Below are 12,227 nucleotides of genomic sequence, written 5' to 3' on the forward strand. Positions count from 1 at the left end.
TACCAAATACTGTACTGCAGACACATATATAACAGCAGTATTATGTAATTGTTAATGGCTCCATTTCTGAGCCCAACTGCCCAATTCAACATGTTGATAATTACCAATAAAGCACTAAAGGTCTGTGCACCAGGATATTTAAAGAACCAATTTCTTGCATATATGCGTTAAGAATAGTTCTCCTCACAGAACAGTGAAAGATTAGGGATGGGCAAATCTATTAAAATCCACTACTTCCTAGTTGTGCATGGGGACAAGACTATGTCTGTTATGCCCATAAAATGCAAAAACACAAAGATAAACAAATAAAAGCTCTTATGAGTTTGCCATGCTGCCTATTTTCCTGTAAAGGATACTTCTCCCCTTCAAACTTTTAAAAACAGGTAATCCATCAGTCCACTTCCTGGAGCAGCTAGCACATGGGTCTCCTTGTCACAGCACTTTAAATACAATATAGCAGCCTCACCTCATCCCGATTCTGAAGCGGACCTGGAAGTGGAATCTGAGTTTGGTGGATTCCTGCCTCTTTTCTGGGATTTTATGACTGAAATGTGATAGGTGAGCTGAGGAGTTTTCAGCTCAGAATTCTTAGCTGCTTCTGTATGTCAGTACACATCTGCAGGCACATACAAACTTAGTAGAGCTAATAACTTTTGCCTCAGTATTTCTGAGGCCTGGCAAATGAGATGAGGTTGTAGAACAGGAGTTCTTAATTTTATACCTGTCTATTCACCTATTAAGGGACACGGCGCTGTGGTCTAAACCACAGAGCCTAGGGCTTGCCGATCAGAAGGTCGGAGGTTCGAATCCCTGCGATGGGGTGAGCTCCCGTTGCTCGGTCCCTGCTCCTGCCAACCTAGCAGTTCGAAAGCACATCAAAGTGCAAGTAGATAAATAGGTACTGCTCTGGTGGGAAGGTAAACAGCATTTCCGTGCACTGCTCTGGCGACTTAGTCATACTGGGCTCATGACCCGGAAGCTGTCTGCGGACAAACGCCGGCTCCCTCGGCCAGTAAAGCGAGATGAGCGCCACAATCCCAGAGTCGCCCGCGACTGGACCTAACGGTCAGGGGTTCCTTTACCTTTACCTTTATTCACCTATTGAGGATGGTAAGTGACACAGTATCCCTCTGTCCTGGTGCCATGGGGGTTGCCCTTTAACTCTGATGTTGCAGACACTTCAAAAGAGAAATCATTTTTTAGAAAGCTGAAGCTAGGGTAATTGAAGATTCATGCTAGTACCTGCAAATTGCCTACACTTAGACCCTATTGAAGTTAATGGTATTTGTCTGTCATCTCCTAATATAGAGAGAATTTCTTTTAGGTGTTTATATTTTTCTGGATCCTTAAAGGTTTCACAAATTTTAAAACATTTTACATAGCTGGTATGCTTTTCTTACAAAGGAAATGCATTGGGAATATTGTTACAGGTAATGTCTGTGCGGTTCTCTAAATATAAGAACTTTCTAAAGTGACTTGGGATATACAGTAAGCATTAAGAAAGGAGATGTGCTCAGAGTATCAGGCCTCGCATTGGCATCTGGTGTGGCCTAGAGCCAGCTTCATCAGTTATAAAGCAAACACATCTTCTTATTTATTTCTTTGCTCTTGCTTTTGTAGCTTTGGAAAACTCCATATAACAATTGGACCCTTTTACTGTGTATACTCAGATGCACTTTGTACTCAATCCTTGTTTGTGTTGCCTTTTCCACAGAAACAGAGCTCTGTTTGATTAAAAACAAAAGCCAAGATGGTTTTCGAAGCCCAACCCTGAAAAATAATCATAGTACATGCTTATGGTAATACTTTTTCAAAAGTGGGGGGGTCCATGGCTTGGCTTTTGAAAAATAGGAGGTCCTCAGTAATTAGCTAATTGGGAACCACTGTATTAGAGCAGTTGGTATGTGCTTGTTGCATGTTGTTCCTTCTCTCAGCTCTAAGTAGCCTAGCGGTGGTTGCTTGCCTCTCATAATAATTCTGGCATTTAGTGATCAGAGGCATAAAGATGATTCCTCTGGGTAGGAGATATGGCTATGGAGATATGTGATGTGTTCCCCTCTGTCTTGGGACTTACGATTGTGAGTGCATCTGTCAAGTAACTAGAGAGAAGCTTTCAAGACAGACGGAATACGTTGGCCAGAAGTTAATATAGTTATATAACTACTATATTTGTTAGAGTAGTTATATAATGATTAGGTTGCATAAATATAAATATTTATATAAATATAAATCTGATTAATCTTAGTGACTAAAATGCCTCTAGGACTTTTAAAGCTAAAAGCATATTATCAGATGTTTGTAAACACTTGATGAGGGGTGAATAGTTAGACACATGTTAGCAATTTATGTAGGGATATTAGTTGAAGTTTGAAAATAAATTCAGTGGGAACTTGGCTTTCACCTTTATGACCTGAGTCGTTCATATACATTTCTAAGCAACACACTTCTCTGTCTTTCTATTAAATGTAACAGTAAAGCAATACATGGTGACTGCTTACTTTTTGGCTTTCTTTATTTCAAGGAGTTCCCATTTTGCTATTAAGATACCTACCATATATACTTGAGTATAAGCCAACCCGAATATAAGCCGAGGCACCTAATTTTAGGAGAAAAAACTGGGAAAACTTATTGACTTGAGTATAAGCTGGTTCACCACACCACAAACCTAGTGGTGGCGGCGGCAGCAGAGGAGGAAGAACAAGCAGCCCAAAAGGGCTCCTTTCTTGTTGATCGTTCCTCCGCCGCCGCCGCCAGCAGAAAAGTTGAATTGTATCAGTCCATGGGAAACCACATTGATGTTTGCTCCAATTCAGTGGTAAAGAGCAGGTTTTTGCAGGGGAAGCCGGCGGGGGGGGGGAGGCAAGTGGAAGTGTGGATGAGCCTGAGAATGCTGTGGAAGGTAGCCTTTAAAACATAGGTGGGGGAACCTTTCCATCTCTGTGGCAACGTTGTCTTGTGAGCAACTTCCAGGGGTGTCATGTCAATGATGGTGGGAACAGAGGCAAAAATGGAGGGTGGGGAGCAACAGATGACACTATTACCTTTGTAGTATAGGTGTCTGGAGTCCAGGTTCCCGGCTTGATAGCACAGTAAGCGTATGTAATTAAAAAGGGGGATTTATTGCAAAAACAAACAATTAACTCTGGGCGGTTCTAGCCAAGCTGCCAGCATAATCTCTCAAGTTGACCCTTCTGAAGAGTCCTTCCTGTGACGACAGAAGATATTGAACTTTCGACCCTTACGTCTCTTATTTTGCTTCCTGTCTAGCAGCCGTCCTATTTGCCTATGCCTTGGGCTTATTGGGTCAGCTACATCCCCTTCCTGTTCCAAAAGGCTGTCTCTGTGGCTTTTTGCACCTGTTTGGGCTTCCGGAGAGCTTTGGCTCTGTTCCAGCCTGCTCTCAGTTACTCCCTTAGCAGCTGGCCGTCCAAGATTGGGGGAGTCGATGCTGGCGGCTGTGGGTTCTCCTCTGCCGGAGTATAAGCCAAGTCTCTCTGTTCCTGATTGCATTCTGCAGCCGGCTGTAAAATTACACTCGGAGCTGGCATATTCATGAGAATAGGCTGCATTCCAGCCATATAAAGGTTCCTGCACCCATGTCTTTACATGCAGGCCATTTCCCATGTCAGGGACACCTCCACTTAGGCAAAAACACTCAAGAATTTGGCCCCTGCTTTAAGACATAAGAGGTCAAGTGTGGTAGTTTGCTTACCAGCAGTATAAGTCAAACGAGCATGCACCACTAGGCTGCTGTTGTTTCTGAGAAATAAAATGCACTTTATGTTACCAAAGTTAAATGTGCATGTAGTTGGATCCTTACATTTACCACCCTTTAATATAATCCATGTATTTTATGTTACATTTTATAAAATATATTTGACAATTTTTCAGGAACTTTATAGAAAAATAACTATTTCCAGGATATGGAGATAATTTCTATGTGGCACAGCTAATTACATTTCCCTTCTTATTCTCTTGCTGTCAGGTTTTTAAAAGTAGCTTTAAGATGTTTTAAGATCCAAAGTAATTTTATTAAAAAAAAACCCATGGTAATTATAAGTTTCTCAAATTTTCAAAAGTTAGGGTCGTTCAAGGAGAAGTAAGACTCCGTTGCAAACACTTATTGCATAAAGGCAAAAATATTCCATTCATTTTGCTCAGTTAGTCCTGGATGCTCTACATGTGTAGAATCCAATGCTTGTAGGCACTTATCAGATTCATTTTTCTTCCACTATGGTATGCACTGCACCCTATTTTGGGCTGTGCACATTGGATTTTGTGCAATTAGGCATATTTGGATGTGTCAGCCAATGTACTGACCACCAACCATAGACCCATATGCTGCCCCAAGGAAGACTCAAATGAAGAAGAGACACAAGCTTCCCCATTTAGCATCTTCTCCCAGTCTTAGATCATAGGTGTTCCACCATCCCCATGTCATATAGCTCTGAAGCTAGTTTAATCTTCTGTTCATTATGCTGTTATTTACAAACAAGTTTATTTTAAATCAGTAAAGCCTTTATTCTTTTACCGAAGAAGACTCTGCATTATTAATTTACACTGCGCGTCACCCCAGACTTCAGGAAGGAATCACTAGTAGCATCTCTATTTCTTCAGCCTTTTGAAAACCACAGTTACAGAACTAGACAAGCATCCTTTAAAGAGCATGGCCAGCTCTTTGGAGGAAGTGGGGTCAATTGCAGAACAGGTGTTTCCTCCCTTCATAAGTCTCTTCACTGAGGCAACACCTCACCTTATTACTGACAGTAAGGAGAGAACAACCGCCAGTGGAGCTGTCTGAGAGCCTTCTGAGATCCCGATAAAACCTGCCTGAATCTGGATGAAATCAAAATAAATGCTTCTAACCCTGACTTTACATGATGTGACCCTGCTTCCTGTGACTTTTGCCTGATGTGACCATACCACATATGCATGGTTCCAGTTGAACTAAGCTACTTGGTATTAAGACAAAGAAGGAGATTCCGACCAAACACCAGGAATAACTTTCTGATCGTAAGAGCTGTTCAACAGTGGAATGGACTTCCTCAGAAGATGGTGAACTCTTTCATTGGAGGTTTTAAAGCAGAGTTTGAACGGCCATCCGTCATGGATGTTTTAGTTGAGATTCCTGCATTGCAAGGGGTTGGACTAGAGGACCCTTCCAACTCTACAATTCTATGATTCAATGTTTTGCTGAATGCTTCTAGTCAGGCATTTTCAGTACACTTCAACAAACTAATTTGTCATGTGACCCTGCCCACTGGTGAGCATGCTGAGATTTCCTCCCAACTTTGAAACCTCAGAGGTGGTCTGTGTCATTTACCAGCAATCCCTGCCACCTCCTCAGGTCCAGTGTTGGGAGAAAGACTGGCCATTGTTTGGTATTTGTATGGCCAAGGTATCTGAAGGTCCATATATTATACAGGGCCAACTCAGCTCCCCCTCGTCCTTCCTGCTATTTGGAAGGCTTGGACTGAGGAGGAGCATTGGTCACTATTGGGCTAAAGGTGCATAGGATACCTTCAGGCAGCCGGGCCTTTACCCTCACCCCCCACCTCCACCCCCAGCCTTTCAGGCACACAGGTTGGGAATAGCTGGGTTAACGTACTGAATATTTTTGCCTTTATAAGTGCAAGTGCTTGTGACTGAGTCTTACTGCTGCTTGAATTGCTGCAGCTTTTGAAAATATGAGAAACTTATAATTGCCCCGGTTTTCTAATCAAATTACTTTGGATCATAAAACATATTGAAATTACTTTTAAAAAAAAAAGCCTGACAAGCAAGAGAGTAAGAAAGGAAGTGTAATTAGCTGTACTACATAGAAATTATCTCTGTATCCTGAAAATGGTTATTTTTCTATAAAATCTTTATTCCATTGTCAAAAATAGTTGACTTGGAAGTTTTAGAATAAAATTGAACAGAAAATATGTGGATATAAAAGAAAACTAACTGAAATAACCTAACCAAGCACACATTTTACTTAGGTGAATGAAATAAGAATTTACTTGCTCTAGCAGGGAGGCAAAACACAACCATTGTGGCTGGTAGCCATTGATAGTATAATCCTCTTTTTAAAGCCATCCAAATTGGTGGCCACCTTTACTTCTGGGAGTAAATTCCTTTGCTTAACCATAAAACCTTATAGTGCGTTTTTTCTAAATTCATACAGAATCGGTAGCCCAAAATGTCACAGTGTTCCTCTCAGTTCTCATTCACCCTCTTCTTCTTCTGAAGTATCATAGAATAATCGAATTGTAGAGTTGGAAGGGACCCATGCGTCATCTAATCCAACCCTCTGCAATGCAGGAATCTCAGCTAAAGCATCCATGACAGATGGCCACCCAACCTCTGCTTAAAAACCTGCAGGGGATTCCACAACCTCCCGAGGAAGACTGTTCCACTGTCAAACAGCTCTTACTATCATAAAGTTTTTCTGTATGTTTAGTTGGAATCTCCTTTTTTGTAACTTGAAGCCATTGGTTCAAATCCTACCCTCCAGAGCAGGAGAAAACAAGATTGTTCCCTCTTCCATGTGACAGCCCTTGAGATATTTAAGATGGCTTTGATATCTCCTCTCAGTCTCCTCTTTTCCAGGCTAAACATACCCAGCTCCTTCAACCATTTCTCATAAGGCTTGATCATCTTGGTTGCCTTCCTCTGCACACGTTCCAGCTTGTCAATATCCTTCTTAAATTGTGGTTCCCAGAATTGGACACAGTATTCCAGGTGTGGTCTGACCAAGGCAGAATAGAATGCTACTATTACTTCCTTTGATCTGGACACTATACTTTTGTTGATGCAGCCTAGAATAGCATTAGCTTTTTTTGCTGCTGCATCACACTGTTGGCTCAATGGCTTCCATTGACCTAAGTGGGAAGTTTTATGGAACTTGAATGTTTATTTGTTGATCCACATTATTTATTTACGTATTTCTGCATATTACATATTATGGTCCTTACATATTACATATTTTGGTCCTTCATCCAAACATTCTGCAGTAGTGTACAGTAAGCATGAATAAATGGATTGATACACAATATAAATACATTAAAAACATAGAGCCAGCCTCATAACAAAACAATGTTGTGGAACCACCTTCCCCCTGAGCTTAGACAAACGCCAGCACTATTGGTATTTTGGTGCTTATTAAAAATATAATTGTACTCTCAGGCTTTTGTTGAGTTGGCTGTGGTTTGTGATCCTGCCAAGCTTTATTAGCTGCATATTTGTTGTATTACATTTTTAATGTTATATATTTTGAACACTGCCTTGAAACGTGACATAAAATTCTATTTAAAAATGTTTTAATAAAAAACTATAAAGTAGGACTAAAGCAGAATGGTATATTCACTCAGTGTTTATCCGCCCTTCCCTCTCCCTCTCCCTCTCCCTCTCCCTCTCCCTCTCCCTCTCCCTCTCCCTCTCCCATCCCCTTGAGGTTCCTCAGAGCCCTAATATACTCTTACTTCAGATCATACTGGGTGGGGCTGTTACTATAAGAGCTTAGACAACCTTTTCATCACTGGGCGACTCCTCTGGGGTTACATCCCCTGAGGGCAAAACTTCACTTTGAGGGGTGCCACAACTTCTTTCCCCAGAAAGCATTTTGAAGAAAGCTGTAGCAGTGCAGTATCTATGCTTGAAAACAAGCATTGTGTGTTTTTTAATCATGCAAAAGTGAAGGTTTAGAGATCTAATTTTGTTATGCTTAATTGTACTGAAGTTTGTATTTAATTGAGAAAAGTTAGAGGTATTGGAATGAGTAATATCATTGTTACCCATTGTATGAATACTTTTTCGCTATATTGAAGAACGCTAGTGAGAGGCTACTAATGAGAGAATGTAAGGAAATATGAAAACAAACTGAGAACATATGTCTTTTGCTTAGTGGTTTGAACCATATTAGGACATATTGATTAAGCATGAGCTGTTAAAATGTACTGAGCATAGAACAATGAAACTGAAAGAAAATAACGGTGGTGTCCAACACAGATATTAAATACTTCTCATACTGTTCTTTAGTTGTTTTACTAAATCATTTCTGACAAGTTAAGCTAAGGAATGGATTATTGTCTGTCCTCCTAGTCATTATTATAAAATACTTTTTCTTATGAAAGTTTAAGTGGCTGGAAGGTATGCAGAAAAAATGACCTTCATTCAGTGCTGCCCATTGAAATCTGATGGCATTACAGTGGTACCTCGGGTTACATACGCTTCAGGTTACATACGCTTCAGGTTACAGATTCCGCTAACCCAGAAATAGTACCTCGGGTTAAGAACTTTACTTCAGGATGAAAACAGAAATCGTGCTCTGGCGGCGCAGCGGCAGCAGGAGGCCCCATTAGTTAAAGTGGTGCTTCAGGTTAAGAACAGTTTCAGGTTAAGAACGGACCTCCAGAACGAATTAAGTACTTAACCCGAGGTACCACTGTACTCAGATTTTCAAAGTCTGAAATTATTTAATTCATTTAGAAAACGATATTTGGTTTGCTAGAACACTCTGATGTTGAAGAGAATATGTTTGGTTTTATATACGGTATGTTTAGTGAACACATCTGGAGAGAAGGGAATATGAGGTGTGGGGTGCGTTTGCTGGATGTTACTACAATGTAGTAAGCTCTGGAGAATGTTGTCCCAGTTTGCTGAGAAGACTTCTCACTATGCATGCAGGTACCTATATGCAGATTTCACATAATTGCCATTCTGATGGATCAAAATACAAACATGCTACCCCCAAAGAAAATATGTCTTAGTTGAATATTAAAAGCTGTACCAGAAAATTACTTCCAAATATGGGATCCAGTGGGCCAGGGGAACTTTGAGTAGAATCAAAGCTAGATAAGGAGTTGCTTTACCTATTTCCCCTAATAATCTCAGTTACTACTAAGGACAGTAACAATAGTCCAACATTGACATTTATTGCATTGCTGTGAAACTGAAAATAATAGTCCAAATTTCTGTTTCTTTTTTTGTAGGTCTAGCAGCAGTGGAGACAATGATTCAAAGAAAGCAACCTATTCTATGACCTTGACAAATCTGTTCCGTTCTGAACATTGTTTTTGAACTTTGGATGGTCTCTTGCAACAGCTATGCTTCCCTGACTTTTTGGCAAAATTCTGCAATTTGGATGGATTCCTCAGCAAAAAAATGTTAATTTCACACTTATATGGCCTTTTCTTCTATGATGGTAAGTTGCTTTACTTAACTATTAGTGGTATTGGGGTTTTCCATTTTAGTGTACAGATTCTGGGAATTTTGCCAGAGAAAACCAGAGGGTGTTCTCTTTTCTGCTCTGAGAATATCAAACACACACTTTTGTTGACAAAATAGTTATCTTTTAAGCAAATGTGCTCCACTTACACTAAATTACAATAGGATTTATTAAGACAGATTTTACTGAGTTGCTCCCCCCAAAGAAAATAGAACCAGAACATATTACATAATATCATTAACTTAAACATCACTGTTTTATTTAAATCACTGCAGTTCCATGTTCAATCAGTTCATGTCATCAGATAGAAGATACATCAGATATCATAATGTTCATTGATACCAGCTGTTTAGGTCACTATTGATTTAGCGAGTTGCTGCCTTTAGCATGTTGCCCAAGAGAAGAACATAATCAGAAATGAGAACTTTCATCTTTGGACATGGAGATAACCAATAACTCTATTTCAGTAGGGAAGTCATGCATTATCTCTATGGTGATAAATTCCGTGCCTGCTAGAATGCATTCACATATTTACATTTCGGTTATGAACACATTTCAGCTGTACTTTCCATGAAGTAGGTAGTCAGCTTACACCTGCTATTGCTAGTCTTGCAGAAGAAGAAAAGACACACATCCGCTATGTTGATCTCAAAGTGCATGAACTTGAACAATATCTGCCAGACCTGGCAAGGTTATTGAATTATAGTTACTTGGTAGACTTACAATAAGGGGCTACATGTTTCACTATTGGTTCATTATTTGTTTTTCATGTTTCACTTTTTACAAAAGCTTTTCCCAGCCCAGCATGGTGCCTTTGTGGGACTTCAGCTCCCTTCATCCCAGACCATGCTAGCCAGTGCAGCTTGGGAGGCCATTGAGTAGGAGAAGGCTGTTTTACATCAATAACACTGCTGTATTTGAAGCAGCTACTGTCAAATGATTAGAACAAAATATATCACTAAAGGTTTAGCTTATAGTTACCCTTTCTGTGTTGTATCAGAGATGTTTCTGTTTGGATAATGCTCTGGTGTAGACTGTGCACTGATGATGATAGGACATGGGAGTTGAATCTCTAAGGTCCAAATCCAATCTAACACAGAGTTTTGTGCATCTTTTCCTCAGCTTTTTCTTTCTACTGAGAGTTACCTTAAGAGTGTGCAGGCTTGAGTGGTGAAACAGTGGGATGTAGGAACAGGTTTCATAATTGTTTCACCCTTGAACAATGTAGGGTTGTTGTTGTTGTGTAAAGTGAGTTTTATAGAAGAAGTGGGCTTCTTCTCTTTCCTTACTCTTTGTATAAAACAATGTGGGGCAATTCCTGACTTTTGGAAATTGTTTTAGGACCATGTTTATAGTTCATTGCTATGTTTAAAAATAGTATGAACTTGCATTTTACTATAAGATAGCATCTGTACTGCCCGATAAATATCTCGAACAATAAACACATGAAGGATGAAGTTCTGACTACACAAAGCATAAAGTTTCAGCTGAATCATCTTTCTTTGTTGGTGAAGGATTTAGTAAATTACAGTTGTTTTATGAAGGGATTTAAAACTGGGTTTTCAAGAAATGGAGTATGATGAGTCAAATGTTACAGTCTTAGGCTGGGGCTCAGGGGGTATCTAGTCCAAGCTGGTGACCTCTGTATATTTTGGATCATAATTCCCATCATCTCTGACCATTAGCCATTCTAGCTGGGACTGTTGGGAGTTGCAGTTGAAAACATCTGGAGTATACTAGGTATAGGAAGTTCAGCTGATGACACCGCTGTTGTGTTTTATTGCAGTTACTTGCTGTAAATCGGAACTTGCATACAATATCCATAACAATCAGCCTATGACCCTTTTTTCTGCATATACCTGAGAATGGAAAGTTGTCAATGCTTGGTGCCTTTCTGATTGGCCAGTTCCCCACTGTGATATTTATGAAACTACTGTTTTGCTATAACCTTGAAAAACCACAAATTTATAAATGCTGTTATAACAGACAAACTCATTTCTTTTCAAATTTTTTCATATCTTTGTTCTAAGATAGCTTTGTAACTTATGGAGAGCTGAAAAGGAAATACTATACGGAGATCATTGGCACTGTAAAATGTGACAGATTTTAACAAGCATGTTTTTAAATGCATGAGCTTAGAATAGAAAAAGTGCCTCAAAATATTGCAGCAAAGTTATATGTATGGGATATTTTTTTGACCAGCTGTTCTTATGAGCCAGCTGAAGGCACAAAGCACTTATTTTCAAGTATCCTTGTTTTGTAAGACTTGTTTTCAAGTATCCTTTCCCTCATGGGCTAGTAATCATAACTGTGTTTAAGATAAGCATCCATCAAATCAAGTAGCCACATTCTGCTAAGGCAGTCTTGCACTTAATTAATAATGTTTATTTTGTGAGTTCCATGCCATATATAGTATAATTTTTTTCACTGTTTGGAAGCTTCTGCCATTTAACTGTCTAGGATTGAGGTCATAGATTTTATAGGTTTTAAATATTTTGCTTCTTTTTATAATGTGGTTATTCTCACAATAATTCCTTATTTTATATTTGTTTTTGCAGTACACCACACAGAATGAAAATTTATCTATCTTTTCTTAGAGGAGAAAATTATTTGCCATGTCTTGTTCCTCCCTGAACCAGGGCATGCCTAGAACTTGAAACAATGAATGAGGTAGTCTCACTGTTATTTGGCAGTTTGGGTATGGGGGTTGGTGGTTTTCTTGCACATTTCAAAAACTAAATATGCGTTCATAATACAGTAGTACCTTGGTTTATGAACTTAAGCCGTTCTGGAAGTCCGTTCTTCAACTGAGCTGTGCTTTCCCTAATGAGGCCTTCCACCGCCAGTGCCCTTCTACCATTCGGATTCCATTCTTAGACCAAGGCAAAGTTCTCAAACTACTTCCAGTTTTGCAGAGTTCGTAAACCAAATCGTTCATAAACAGGACTGTTCTTAAACCGAGGTACCACTGTACATGTCAAAATGCTAGGAACATGAAAGAGAACAATATATTGCT

General features: G+C 39.6%; 1 protein-coding gene across 3 annotated transcripts in view; it reads left to right on the forward strand.

The window, feature by feature from the left end:
* CHRM3 (cholinergic receptor muscarinic 3) overlaps positions 1–12,227 on the forward strand; it is a 227,665-nt gene that overhangs the window by 44,359 nt on the left and 171,079 nt on the right. For all 3 annotated transcript variants that reach the window (XM_080997728.1, XM_080997726.1, XM_080997727.1), the window contains exon 2: positions 8,976–9,187. The gene's annotated coding sequence lies outside the window, so the exon portion shown is untranslated. The remainder of the gene's footprint in view (positions 1–8,975; positions 9,188–12,227) is intronic.

This window comes from Podarcis pityusensis (genome assembly GCF_964106645.2).
Source record: "Podarcis pityusensis genome assembly, chromosome: 3".
Classification (NCBI taxonomy): Eukaryota; Metazoa; Chordata; class Lepidosauria; order Squamata; family Lacertidae; genus Podarcis; species Podarcis pityusensis.